Genomic DNA, 14,805 nt, shown 5'->3' on the forward strand with positions numbered 1-14,805 from the left:
CACAGCACAACCTGGGACCACTCACACCAAAGGACATCTGACAGGAAACAGGAGAGATACCACTTCTAGGAGCCAGGCTCTTCTGGTGTCCCTGAAACACTACCAGATACAGGTGAAGATGTCCAAGTATTCTTTGACATCTCTTACACACCTGCATGCTGAGAAAATGAAAGGATTAATGTGATTTTAATAATATTTTCCAGGGATTATTCCCTGGATTACTGTGATAGGTGCATGTTAGCAGGGGGGTTTGTTTGTTCTAAGGATTGAGCCACCACCTTGTTCTAAGGAAAGGTCAGTGGTACTGTATGACAATTTTCCCAGCTCACATACATAAACAAAAAGCAGCTTATACCTGATCTAGGCAGTGATCAGGTACAAAACTTGGCAATCAAGCTTTAGTTTTCCTGATAGCGGGGTTTTTTTTCCCAGGAAAGCTATCAGTGACACTATGCCTCCAGCACAGCTCAAAACCAGCCTTCTTGGCTCTGTTTACAACAGCACAGCCACAGAGTCTGGGTGTGAGTCAATGCTCCATATGTACAGCGATCCACATACTCGTGGAATCATGGAATGGTTTGGGTGAGAAGGGCCCTTAAAGCTCATCTTGTTCCAACCCTCTGCCATTGGCAGGGATGCCACTCACTATGATAGGTCCCTTCTGGATTTGATCTTAGTCTTTCAGAAACACAGGGAAGTGTTTCCTTCTCAATCATCTGCAAATGCTGAAGCTCAAAAACACGGGTTGAGGTGATGACAAAAAGCTCCAAATCCTTAGAACTGAAACAATTAAGTGTTTGCACCTCCAGACTCGTGACCCAAAGGAAGTGAGCAGCAAGGAAACCTTCCCAGATAAAAATCAGTTTATCCCATCAACAAGTCTATCCCAAGTCTACAAGCACTTCCCAATAGCTGCCTTCAGGTGACCCCTCAAATGACCCCACAGCATCCCACGGGCCTAAAACAGAGCAGCTCAGGCTCCTCCAGCCCATTCCAGGGATGTAACAGACCATGAGCAGAGCATTAGTAGCTCAGCAGCCAGGCTGAGACAAGCTAAAAGCTGAAACCAGGTAAACACAAGGCAACTCCAGCCCAGCTTCATGAGCAGTGAGAGCCCCATCCTGCCATGGTTACAATGAGGAAGGAAAGTGGGAGGCAAAGCCAGGCTTTAGGTGTCTTGTTGGGGCTGAGGATGAGAGGACATAGCTTCAATCTGTGCCAGGGGAGGTTCAGGTTGGACATCAGGAGGAATTTCTTCTCAGAAGGAGTTATTAAGCTTCAGAATGGGCTGCTCAGGGAGGTGGAGTCACCATAGGTGAAGGTGTTAAAGAAACAGCTGATGGTAGGACTCAGGGTTCTGTTCTAGTCCAAAAGGCGGTGACTGGTCAAAAGCTGGTCTTGATCTTAAATGTCTTTTCCAACTTAATTGATTCTGGGACAAGATAATTCTGACTGAAGAGCTGAGCAGCCCCCAGGTTACCAAACAGGCATGCCTGGTACACACACATCAGACGTGTATCCCAGTTAACACCCCGCTACCCCAAAAGCCACCTTCCTGGTCCTCCATCCATCAAACACTCTCAAGTCCCTCCTTTACACCAGCTCTGGCACTTGTTTGACCTCTCAGTGAGTCAACTCCAGAACTGCAGGGCTGGCTGCCAGCTGAATCCCAGACTGGACTGGGTTGGAAGGAACCTTAAAGCTCACCCAGTTCCATCCCCCTACCATGGCAGGGACACCTTCCACCAGCCCAGGCTGCTTCAAGCCCTGTCCAACCTGGCCTTGAGATACTCTCATCTCCAGAATCTTTGAAATATCTGCAGAGCTGAACTTCTCTACTCAATCCTTACTTCTCAGGTACAGAGCTGTCAACAGTACCCCCAGTTACAAAGCAGTAAATTTCCTCTTGAAAATCATCTGTTCCGTGCACACATCCATGCCCAAACCCAAATGGGAGCAGGATGTCCTTGTGGGGAAGGGAAATGGCACAGCTCTGCCTTGATTTATGTAGCCTCTGCAGACCTGGACAATAAAACAACAGACCCAAAAACCCAGGTTGCAGATAATTCACCCCCAGCAAAAAATCCCTGTGCAATCTTCTCCCACACAAAGTGGTCCTGGATGGACAGGACAAACCCCCAGAATGGGGATGCTTCAGAGACAAAAGCTGCTGGGAACTTCTTGCAGTGACCACCAGGACCACTCAACCCATTGGGTCACTCTCTTCCCGCAGTTGGAAAACTGAGGTAGGACTTGGTTTCCCATGGAAATATGAAACAGGAAATAGTCTACCAAAGCACACAGTTGATCACAGAAGACCTACAAACAGCAGGATTCCCACAGTGGCATATCCACCAAACAAAATTAGTCCACATAGAGCTAATTGCCCAGGTAACACTAACAGTTGTAAGACAGCTTGATCCCACCCCCCAGCTCCCAACACTACATTTATGGAAACATTAAAAACCACAGACAAGGCCTCATAGTTCACCACAAAAATCAGGAGCCATGGTTGCTGCAATCAAACTGCATGGCTTGCAGTGGAATTTTAGCAAGGAAATGGAAATCACACTGGCATACAATTGTTCCGCCTCCCTGTTCGCCTTCACACATTTCTCACAGGTCAATTTTAAAGAATTAAAGTCTTGTTCAGTGAAACATCTGGTGGCTGTTGCTAGAGGAAACCGACTATCTGCAACATTTGAGCAAAAATAATGAGTTACATAAAAGCCAGACTGCATAAGCAAGGACAAGTGTTTTGCCAGTCTGTAAATCTCAAAACCTTACATGAAACCTCATGTTTAATCTCTGGGTTATAACACAATGAAATCAACTCACATGCATTACAAAACCCATGAAGATTTGAGTTTTCTCTAAGTTTATGAGGATATAATCATGCAGTATAGGAATTAACTTTCTAGCTAGCAACTGTCCTAAAGATTTTCTGCCAACAGCATAGACAGATGAATTACAGCTTAAAAATGGACCATTTCAGCTTTTGGCACTTTCAGACTCAGTTCAAGACAGAACAAGTTCAAGAGTTAGAAAAGAGGGTTTTGTCTTTCACTGTTTGAGTCAGTTCTCCTATGCCTAGTGGAAGAATATTTCCCATTAATGCTACAGATCACCTTCTCCTCAGGATTTCTCAGTGTCTGGAGACCAATATTGACCAGCTGAGGCTGCACTGGGCTGAACAGGAGGAGTGATTTTGTGTGAGAAGTTGAGAGGAGCTCTCATGTATCACCATACACATCCACAAGACCAACCAGAAGCCTTTAACACTTCAGAGCTTTGATGGGGGCTCACCTGAAGTCCCACAACTGGAAGGGCAAAATTCCCAAGAACATCTCCAGAAGGCAGCCCTAATATATTGGAATTGCACTTCACATGATGTACCTTTCTACAAATAGATATTGCTGGTTTTTTGAGGAGTGCTTAAGCACTTAAATAATCCAGAAGCCTGATGGATGACTAATACAACTAGAAAGCTCCGTGTACAAAAAGAAATTTAGGCTTCCCCACATTATCAGGGCTGCTCTCAGGATGCAAGCAGGGTAGAGAGGAGGCACCTGTGGCCCTCACAGCTGTCTCCCTGGTTTTGGACATCAGCTTGAGGCTGCAGCTGCTGTTGCTCTTGTTCATTTATGCCATCCAGGGAAAAAAATTTGTACCTAAGGCCAAATTCCTCAAGCTCGATGTGGCTGACTGAGCACACTGAGGTCACTACGGCAGTGCCAAGAGCCAGCTCCTCACTCACATGGATAAAGTCTGGTTCTGCAGCACGAATGAGGGAGGGAAGCACCTGGCACTGGTTTCACTGGGGCTGGGAAGAAGTCAGCCCAGTGCACCTTGGGGAAACTGAGGCAGGGAACAGGCAGGTGAGGACACACACAGACAAGTGATGGCATGAGCAGAGTGTTGGCTCACAGCAGCACCTGTGGAAGTCACAGAATGGGAAAACCAGCACATCTTTAAATATTAAATTAAAATATACAGAAAGATTAAAGGAGGCAGAACAGGAAACAAGCTTCACCCAAGTGAAAAAGCATGCTAGGAATGCAAACCTTGGGAAATAGGTGTATCTGAGGCAAAAAAATCTTCCCAAGATCCCAGACATCTTATAGGCAGGCTACAGAAAAACAAGCCAGTGACTTCAGCTCCAAAAGAAACCCTCCACAATACCACAAAAGCAAAGCTTTAGACTGCAGGAGCTTCTCTTTGAGAAAAAAAAAAAAAAGTGAAAGAAGGCCTAGGAAGATGACACAGCCTCTGCTGGGCTCACAGAAGATATTAAAGCACTGTACTGCACCAGCCTGAACTGCTCAAATGCAACACTTTTCAACAATTAATGACACTCCTACTACTGTCACCAAAAATAGACAAATTGGTTTTAGGGAATGAAGCTGCAAAAATTATTTGAGATACAATATCAAGTAAAATTGGAACCAGATTTCTCCTCCAGGCTGGAAGCTGCTGGGAGGATGAAACTGTGACCCATCCACTGTCCCCCTTCCCCCGCCACTCCCAGCTGAAATTACCAAAAGCCAAGAGCTCATGAAACTTTCTACAGAGCAAATTCTAAATGGAAATTACAGTTTTAAAAGAATTTGGTTTGTTGCATCACTTTGGCCAAAAATAGAAACAACATTCCCAAAGGATGCTGCACAATTATGGCCCTAAACAAAACATCCCAATGATTTATCAGGATCACTTAGTCTGCACAGAAAAAAAATTGTTTATCATTACATAAATGCTTTTTCAGAAATCCAGAAAGGGAACTCTGGTGCCAGTTTCAGCCTTGATACACACCCCAAAAACCCCTTGTGCTAAGCAGGGACTTGCACTCCCTAAAGGTCACCACCCTCACCAAACTAGAACACTCACTGGTTTATTTTCATGAAATCAAGGGATCTACCCCCACTGGAATCAGTCCAACACTCTTACCTACAAGTACAATTCCATTTGATTTGAGAGGAAAATTTTCCCAAATTTAGAGTTTTCTGCTCATTCCATAGGTGAGCTGTTACAGATTAGATAACCTGGCCCTTATTTTGTTTGTCACACAAACACACTTACACACACAACACAACTCTGCTCCAAGTTCACCACAAGAGACTCTGGACTCTCCCTGCCTTTAATTCTGCCCAATTTCCTTCTTAGTCACTGACAAGCAACACTGCAGCTACCTACTTCTCAGCTCTACACGTCTGTTTCTAAAAATAATGCCAGGGAAAGGAAATCAGGGATGTAAGTTCCCAGATAAGTTACTTCAGATGAAAAATGCTGAAAAAACTGAGAGGTAAAAAAAAATCAAAATGGAAATAAGGAATAAGAATTTAACAACTTACATTTGGGTCTCTAAGCATCTTTCCATAGGCTTGAGAGATATTTTATTGTTAATCCGGGTAAGATACTGGATTTTTAGTGTCTTGCCTTATATAGAGAATCAAAGAATCACAGAATGGTTTGGGTTGGATGTGACCTTAAAGATCACACTGTTCCACCCCCTGACATAAGCAGGGACACCTTCAACTAGCCCAGGTTGCTCCAAGCCCTGTCCTGGTCTTGGACACTTCCAGGGATGGGCAGCCAAAGCTGCTCTGGGCAACCTGTGCTAGGGTCTCACCACTCTTACTTGTATTTAACATAAATTTCCCCTACTTTAGTTTGAAGTCATTCTCCCTTGTCTTGTTCTGAATGAACAGTCCCTCCCCACCTTCCCTGTAGCCCCTTCAGATCCTGGAAGGCTCTCTGAGGTGTCTATGCAGCCTTCCCTTCTCCAGGCTGAACAGCCTCAGTTCTCCCTGTTTCCACAATGGAGGTACCTCTTCTCAAATTGAGGTGAGTTTGGGCTTTTTAGGAAGGAATATTTGAGCTCCAAGCTAAGACATTCCAGAACAAAGGCATGTGACACTCACCACCTGATGTGTAATTCACTTCTTAGGCTTATCCAAAATCACAGGGCAGGGAGTGCTGGGACACAGAAGCAGCAGAGCAGCCAGGCACTCATATCTGCACCGAGCCTGGTAAGGAAGAAAACATTTTAGAAAACATGTAACAGTTTACACCTGTGACTTCAAATCTTACTGTATTCTACTTAAAAACAAAAAAGGCATTATTTGGTTTCAGCTGGATATGGCAGCATCCAAGTACTGGGGATGAAACAGAGCCAAACCCCATTGCTCATAGGAAAATCATTCACCCTATGTCAGGGCAAACTCATACCTTTCTAAATAATGTGAACTTCAGTTCAGAAGACAGTGTGTTCTTAAAAAAATACACCTTTCTGTCTCTTCAGTAATTGGAGGTTTAGTTTTTGGTAAGTTGTGTTTCCCCACCTTGGGAAACAGGTTCCCAAACCTGAACTCCCTTGACGCAGTGTGCCTGGGCTGGCTCCATCTCCTGCCATGCTCCAGGCACTTTGGTCAGAAGGAAGCAAAAGGGCTTTCTTTGTTTGTGACTTTCTTCCTTCAAAAACACCCTCCAGAGCACAGGGTCCAAACAGCAATTTCTGAATGGGAGTGCACTGTAAGACACGTGTGGAAGTCAAACTGAAATGAAACTATTTCTGGGTAACTCTGCCCAGAGCAACCAGAGACAGCTTGTTCTGTTCTGCACTCAAAATTTGGGTATGTAACACCCTTTGAAAGAAAACACATGGATAGTTCTAACAAAAATGAAAATTTTAAAAAGCAACTTGAAGTTCTGAGAAGCTCTGACTGTTATCTAAAGAAGATTCTTCTAAAACACCATGGGAAATTCCTTTACACAGGCTACAAGCAACCAACTCCCCAATGGATATTCTAAGCTAAGTTAGCAGTTTTATCCTTATTTTTTCCAACTATTACAGCAAAGTAACAATAAAGGTCCATATTAATATCTTGAAAACAGAGGGTGTTTTTGCGTTTTCCAACACAAAGTGCAAGACAGACCAAAGCCACAGTGGCTGTGTTGCTGAGTGACACCACATTGACTGAAGCACGTAGGAATTTGGTGTCCACCTCTGCCCTGTCCTTTCAGGAGTTTGTGGTCAATGCTGTCCAAGTCACACCTGTGCTCTTCTGAAGTTGTTCATGGTTTCTGTCCTCCAGAAGCCTGGAGGATTGCTCAGTAGAGGTGTAGCAGGCTTTGAAAGCCCTCACAAGCTTCCAACAGCTATCATTAATTAATCCTCCTCTACAATTATCCAGCACCAGCTTCGGAATGAAGCCAACCACCAGCGTGAGGAACACATACCACTACTCCAGTGTACAAGCAGTGACACTCACACCTCTCAAATGAAAAGGTATTAGTGTGCTGAATGTAGGCCTCAATATAAAACTTACTGTAAAGCATTTAAGGCCAACTTTGTTCTACTTGATACTAAAGTAATTCCAAGTTATTTGACCAGGTCAGAGGCTGCAGCAAGGAAGAACCAGCCAAACTTGTACCAAAACAAGACCTAAAAGAAAGGGAAAACACACACACCTATTCACAGGAAAACAGAAATTGCAGCTTTATTTAGTCACCTGCCATCCACTCCTGGGCAAAAACCTGGAGCATCCCATTAAAATGATAGTCCATATATTTAAATGCTGAACACCCTTGCAGGTCTGCTGTCTTGTCACTTGGAACGGGCCCTACTTAAATTTAGAAGAAAAACTAAAAGCTGTGCATAAAAATTCCAGATGGGTTCATTGTCCAGAAACTTACTCAGTTTCCTTACACCACTCTCAATGTTTGGTGGTGACTCCAAACAAGGAAGCGAAACAGAAGACTCTATTTATAATACGCTCCATGGTACAATGATTCACTTTAGGAAATAAAGGTAAATAAATCATCTCATGCCATCCTAAGGTTCAGGTTTGAACCAGGGGTTAGGCATTATTCATGTTCTGCTCAAAGAACAAGACGACCAGCACGTTACAGAGGATCAAAGTGCAACGTGGGAAAATCCCAGTGCCAGACAGACTCTGCCGCTTCCTACTGGCAAGGCCAAGTGACAAAACCCATCCCCATCTCATTCAAAACCTTTTTTTAACAGACCTTTTGACCTGAAGCACAGCAAAGGTTACTCCCCTATTCAGACAGGTGTGACTCCAGCATCTTGAGAGAATCCCAGGTTCAAAAAGCAGAACTTGGTCTCCATCCTTTCCCTGGCCATACACCCAGAAATCCTGCCCATGGCATGGAGCAGAAAGCAATAGTTAGCAGAAAGACACCTCTGGCAGCAGCAGAAAGCAATAGTTAGCAAGTGAGAATGTGTGGAGAGCCCTGTTAGAGCACCAGTTTATCATGGTAACGAGCTCCAGCCTCTCCATTTCCATCCAGCCTTGATGTCCAAAGCCTCATGTTACAGAGAATGCAGGGACCACGTCCCTGGGTGAAGGGAAGAATAAGGCAGAATGAAGAATGGCAACAAAAGAGGAAGCCTGAAACTATGGCTGGCAAGTGGGACCCTTTCTAACTCTTGACAAATAATTAACCCTTTTTGCACTTAATTAGCATCTTGAGACTCTGAGCCCATTTCCTGTGACATGTCCTGTCATGGATGGCTCCAGAGAGGCCTCAGGCCACACCTGGAGCTGAACAGGCCTTGATGTTTTTCAACCATGAAGGATCCTTCCCTGAGGATGCTTTGCTTTGTATCAGGCACTTCAGCAGGAAGTTACCTATTTTCCAGAGTGCCAAAGGCAGGAGGACATGAAGCATTCACAGATGTAGAGCTGGGCACGGGTCCCATACACCTGTATTCAGGACAAGACTCTCTGCATGGGTCAACAGAACAAAGTGGTCTCTTCCCAGCACATGGCCAACAAGCAGAATGTTGGTCAGCCCTCAAAGGCCACTTGAGGAAGAAGTTCTTTACTTCTTCCAGGTGAGGCACTGGAAGAGAGAGACTGTGGACTCTCCATCCCTGGAAGTATTCAAGGCCAGGTTGGACAGGGCTCTGGTCTAGTGGAAGGTGTGCCTGCCCACGGGAGGGTCAGAATGACATGAGGTTTGACAGCCCATCCAACCTAAACCATTATCTGAAGATCACAGAGTAACAGACACATCACCACACCAGCCAGAGGAGCCACAAAGACCCCCAAAAACTCTTTGAGCTGTCAGTGTGAGAGAACAGGGCTCCACCAGAAGCTTTAAGCCCTGCTGTTATTTTCCACATTACTTTTCAAAGCAAGGAGCAGACAAGAAGTTTGTTTCAGTTCCAGAGCAAAAACTAACATCCTTGAGGGCACTGTGTGAAAAGCTAGCATTTGCTACCTAGAGTACACAACCAGGTCTTTCATCTCCTCCAGGGCCAGGGAAATACTTGCCAGCCTGAACCAGGAGGAGCGACTTCTGTGGCATAGTGCTTCCAGGGTGGGAGTACAGCACAGCCACTTTTTGGCTCCCCAAGGAGGACATGGCTCCTGCCACAGCAGGGAAGGTGACTCTACAAATCCACTTCTCCATAGTTCTCTCAGGAAGCTGGTACACAGATTCTGGATCTTTTGTACTTCAGCTCATTATTATTTTATTACCAGTTAGCAGCACAAAACTCTTTAGCACTTTGAAAAAGCTTCTCATCTTTAGGTTCGAGGTGTTTATACTCTTCCCAAATTAAAGCACAAGAACAATATTCAACTTCCAACCTGATGGACACTGCCCTACCTCAAAGTGTTCACACCATTGAACACACTAGAAAAGGTACAATGGCTCCCACCAGCATTAGATGATGGAATGGAACCTCAAGAGCTAACATGATGCTCCAGCCCTTGTGTTGAGCTCAGACAATGAGAATCTAGCTTAGCAGTGCCCAGGATGTGTAATTCTAGACACAAGTGACTTATCTGAAAAGCAACCCATCAGTCCTGGGTCAGTGGGGGTTCTCAATCAAAGCATTCCACACTCATATGGAAAAATACAAGGTCTCTGCAGACCATTTCTGGTGTGTGGTAAAGCTTCTTCAGGACACCTCAACTCTGCCAGACAGCTTCAGCTTAAACCTTTAAATATATGAAGCTGAAGCTGTATTGGGGAGGGTTAGGTTGGATATTAGGAAAAGGTTCTTCCCCCAGAGGGTGGTCAGGCACCGAACAGGCTCCCCAGGGAACAGTCACAGCCCCAAGGCTGCCAGAGATCAAGGACAACACTCTCAGGCATAGGGTGGGATTGCTGGGCTGTCTGTGCAGCACCAGGAGCTGGATTTGATGATCCAATTCAGACCTCATGTCACATCCTCCAAGAGGCAAAGAGGCGAACCAAAGAATAGGCACAGCTAGCTTGACCTCCAGTTTGGAAGAGCACCCATGCACACATGTTTGGGAAGGGAAGGAAGAGAGTAAAAACACTGCATTTTCCCCACTTCCAGTGGTTTGTATTTCTGGGCCTCCCCAATTCAGTTTAGTCATCTGAACGTTCTGGGTGTGATTGCTAGGGCTGTCCTGTGCAAGGTGAGGAACTGGACTTTGCTGATCCTTGTGGGTCCCTTCCAACTCAGGACATTCTACAATTCTATCAAGAACAGTCAGTGCAACCTCTTCATGAGTGTGTCCAGTTCTTCTCTGGACTCACACAAAGTTTTTGTAGCCACAGTAGTCCCTGGCAACCTGAACAACATCTGAACTCATCTCCTGTCAGCTCCATTTAACCCCTTCTGGACTTCATGGCAGCAGGAGTGGACTGTCCTGCCCCATGTACCCCTGATGGTTCTGTGACCTGACCGACCCCTCTGCTGACCCTTGAGTGTCAGACAGGTCTAAATAAACACTTCTTGGCAGAAGAGGAAGAGACATGAACTTTGACTGCACGGACTCAATAAACAGCATTTTGCTGTGAAAAAATCAGTGACATCATCTGCTGATTATCAGCAGGTATCAAAACCAGCAGAGCAGCAGTGAAGCAGAAAGGACCTCAATGACACATTAAGGCTGTCTGCCCTCAAAACATGGAATGTAGCAGGGTCAAAAGGGGGAAAGTCATATGTTGTTGAGTACATTTTGCTGCCTTTTTGCCAAAACCAAACACATTCAATGCCTGAGGAAGAGATGGACAGAAAGATGAATGCCTTCATGACTGCACTTGAAGCAAAGCTCAGTAATTTGCAAATTCCTCCCTGAATACACCCCAAAGCTGATATATACATTCATTCTGCTCAGCTGAAGAAAAAGACAGTCAGCCTTTATCCCAACTGTACTTGGGCTGTACTGCTGTACAGTGGGCTGTACACACTGTACTGCTCAGAACAGCCTTTATCAGCTCACACCAAGGTAAAAAAAAATTAAATTATACAAACCTGTGGCTTACAAAACACATTTGACAGCTCTCTCCCAATTCCCTTAACTCATAAGCAGCCTGCATACCTCCAACACAGCAAGGAAATGCTGCAAACAGGTCTAGATCTCAATTCTGTATTTACAAAAGGAAAACAGCAAATATTTTTTGGAGTTAGTCCTAATGCCATGTCCAATGCAACCCCAGTACATGAAGGTTTGATATTCCCAGTAAGCTGCCTGTCCCTAACACATAACAGGGGCCTACACTTCATTAAATACTTCAGCAAAATATTGAAGGCTTCAAAACTGATGCCAACCATCTTTGTGATCAAAGGGAATAGAACAGTGCCTCAAATAAGACAAGAATAAAAAATTCAGAGAAAACATGAAGGCAACTTCAGGTAGAGTCAACTTGCAACACATGAATATCATGGAATGAGATTCTTTAAATCTTGTAACTCATCAGGAACAGAGGCCTGCTTTTTCTAAATTAAACTTCATGATATGTTTTCCCTGACTCTACCTGAGGTGCTCCCAGCATGGAGCAGCACTGCGTGCTTCCAGCAGCAATCATTCCATATGATATGGTTTGGTGACACCTCAGCCTGGGAGCACAGAGATGTGACAGCCTGGCTGAGGACGCTCATGAAGAGAGCTCTAATTTATCCTTTCAATGAGAGCCTCTGATCCCAAGCCTTGACCTGCCTGGTACAGCTTCCAGAGTCTGAAACTCAAACAGGGGAAGCCCACCCAAGGAGTATTTTACTTTTCACTTTGTGATGATTTAACCTTTCCCCCTGCAGCAGCTGCAGATACTGTGCAAGGAACAGTGGTCTGGAAGAAGGAGAGTGTGTGGCTCAGGGAAATACAACCATATATCTTAATATGAAACACCTGCTTTTTACTCTTTTTTTGTTGCAGAGAAATGGAGTTTTTCCCTTTTGGTTTCCCTCGCTGCAAGAGCAGAGGGTATCCCACGACAGAATCCAGTAAGGGTCTGAGTGCCCTGAGTTCACAGAGAATGGTCAATACAGAGCATCCACTTTGACTAAACATTGAGTTATGAAAAATATTTAAAAGTGGGATTTTGAACTCTCATTATCTTATGGAAAAAGGCTTTGAGGAAGACTGATCACGATCTGCCCCAAGTGCCTCTACACAGCACTCACTCACCTTATACCACCCTGTGAAGCACACAGTATGCAGCTCACACACTCTCTGTTACCATTGTCACATTGCACTTTGCTCATATTTTGTATTACTATTATTTTCTTCTTTTCCAAGGATCCCTTTATGGGCTACATGAATCACACAGTTAATAGCCTTCTATTATCTGCAGAAGAAGTGTTGCCACTCCCAGTGCCTCTGGGAAGAGGGATAAAGCCCTCCTAAGTTTAAAGTCATACTAAATGGCATTTGGTGTCAGACACAGCTGAGTTCACACTCTGGGTGTCAACCTCAACCCTGACCATCATGCAGTAATACTTTGAAAAATAATAATAATAAAAACAAAATAAAAAAAAAAAAATCCCCCCTATTCTAAGGAGTTTACTTGCAAGATCCCTTTGAGTCACATCTGAAGATGAGCTGCTTCAGTTCTTCCCATTCTTTTGAAGAAAGGATAACAGAGCTGCTGGAGCACTCGCTGCTCCCAACCTGCACAGCAATGATGATTTGCTCCACATTCCCTCCTTACTACATGGGATTACTCACTCATTAACAGACTCTTGATTTAGTGTAGTGCTCTTTCAAACAGCCAGCTCAGCTCATACACACACCTCTTCAGACCTAAGCACAAACCAGCAACCTAAATGCAGATATTTAAGATCCTCTTTCCTTACTCAAGAGATTCAGAGAGCTCATCACACGCTCAGGTGACACCATGGCTCTCTAAAGAGAGGGAGCAACACTAAATTAAGCTGAGTAGTCCCCATTACTCAGGGCCTCTGCTGCTGCTCCTCAAGTTTTTAGGACCTCAGAGTTTTGCTCCTTCTGGTTCTCCTCTTCCATGTGTGAACCCCACAACAACCCAGATGTGCCCCAAATGTTAGGGAGATGCCTGCAGCCTAGAACTGACACCAGAATCAAACAGCACATCTGAAGGAAAACCCACACGTGCTCTCCGTACCCTGGAGCAACCAAAGAGCTGCAGGAACCCCCTGTGGTTTCTCCCCTTATCACACCCACTGCTGAGCAGGTCTAACTCATTACAGCAACAGGAGAAAACCAACGCAACAATACCTGGGAAACACTGTGCCAGGTCAGAAACTCAGGGCAGTTCAGGAACAGGTTTGACAAGCACTATATGGGAAAGGCAGGACAAAATCTCTCCTTTTGAGCATAGCAGGTACCTCTGTGGAGGTGACAGAAAAGACTTCAACCACTGAACATTCCACAATAGGATGTTTCAATCCCAGGAAAAGTACTGAAACACTAAGTTCCATGTTTAGGTATGAAACTACATTAATGGCTCCTCATTCGTGTTTAAAATTACTAGTTTAATTGGTCAATGTCTGATTAAAACTAGATTTTTAGCAGGCATGGATTAGGAAGCTAAAAAAGCAACCCACAGTTGGTTGGTCAGCCACAACATGAACACAAGGGACATACTGGAATCACCCCTGTGTGTGTGTATAAATATATATATATATATACACACACACACACACATATACACTCCATGTAAATGTAATTAGTATGACACAGAGCAGGACTAGGACATTAACTTGTGCTGCTTCACTCTTGGCTGTCCCTGCCCCATTCTGGGCTATCAGCTGATTGCCAGCCCTGCTGCCTGCTGGATCCCACACTGGGAAAGCTGAAGAGAGGCATTATGATCACCTCCTCCCACTTTCTGCCTAAAAAGGTGGAATTTCAATAATTTTTCCCTTTTAAAGGGACCAAGAACTTTATGTTCAACTCCTTTCTTCATCTCTAATTTTTAATTTTATTTCCCTCCTTTCCATTTCTACCTATCCTCCCTGGAATGCTTTTACTCATAACTCTCAGTACATTGTACAGCAAATCTTCTTTGAACAGCACAGCATGGGAGACCTGTAGATATGGACAGTATCCTGGAAACAGCTGGAGATTTCCCCTCCTGTAAGAATCCCTAAGGCATCCTCCAGAGCTCTTCAGAAATACCACCTCCTCATGCTGCCCCAGGATTCTGGAAAGGCAGGAGGTTCAAAAAGGTGGAATTAATAGGAGGAGAACACTTGTGTCAATTCTATCCACGACAATTGCAGATGATCCAGGCAACAGCAGACTTCTGCAGTCTGCTCCAGGATCTGCCACTGCTGGATTACAGATGTTGGCATGGACACAACTGCCTAGTCCTACCAGCATTCATTTTATGGACATGCTGATCCTGGGTTTGTCCCATCACTTTTGTTTGTCCAACTTCCTAAAACAACAGCTTCTACACAGCCCCAGAGCAACATTCAGAAGTTTGCTGCCTGCCTTTTAAAGAAATCCTCCCAATCCCAAGTGTCTCAGATATTTTAGACTGCCCATGATAGACAGCTTCTCTTCACCTTCAACTCCACTTTCTCTCTCCATTATC

The 14,805-nt window shown here is 44.6% G+C and overlaps 1 protein-coding gene across 3 annotated transcripts in view; it reads right to left on the reverse strand.

Annotated features, from left to right (window-relative positions):
• Positions 1 to 14,805, reverse strand: part of CSNK1G1 (casein kinase 1 gamma 1) — a 96,274-nt gene that overhangs the window by 70,546 nt on the left and 10,923 nt on the right. For 2 of the 3 annotated variants that reach the window (XM_021554255.3, XM_021554254.3), the window contains exon 2: positions 5,919 to 6,023. The exons of the other annotated variant lie outside the window; for it this stretch is intronic. The gene's annotated coding sequence lies outside the window, so the exon portion shown is untranslated. The remainder of the gene's footprint in view (positions 1 to 5,918; positions 6,024 to 14,805) is intronic. 3 annotated transcript variants of the gene reach the window in all.

Source organism: Lonchura striata, chromosome 11, assembly GCF_046129695.1.
Source record: "Lonchura striata isolate bLonStr1 chromosome 11, bLonStr1.mat, whole genome shotgun sequence".
Lineage (NCBI taxonomy): Eukaryota > Metazoa > Chordata > Aves > Passeriformes > Estrildidae > Lonchura > Lonchura striata.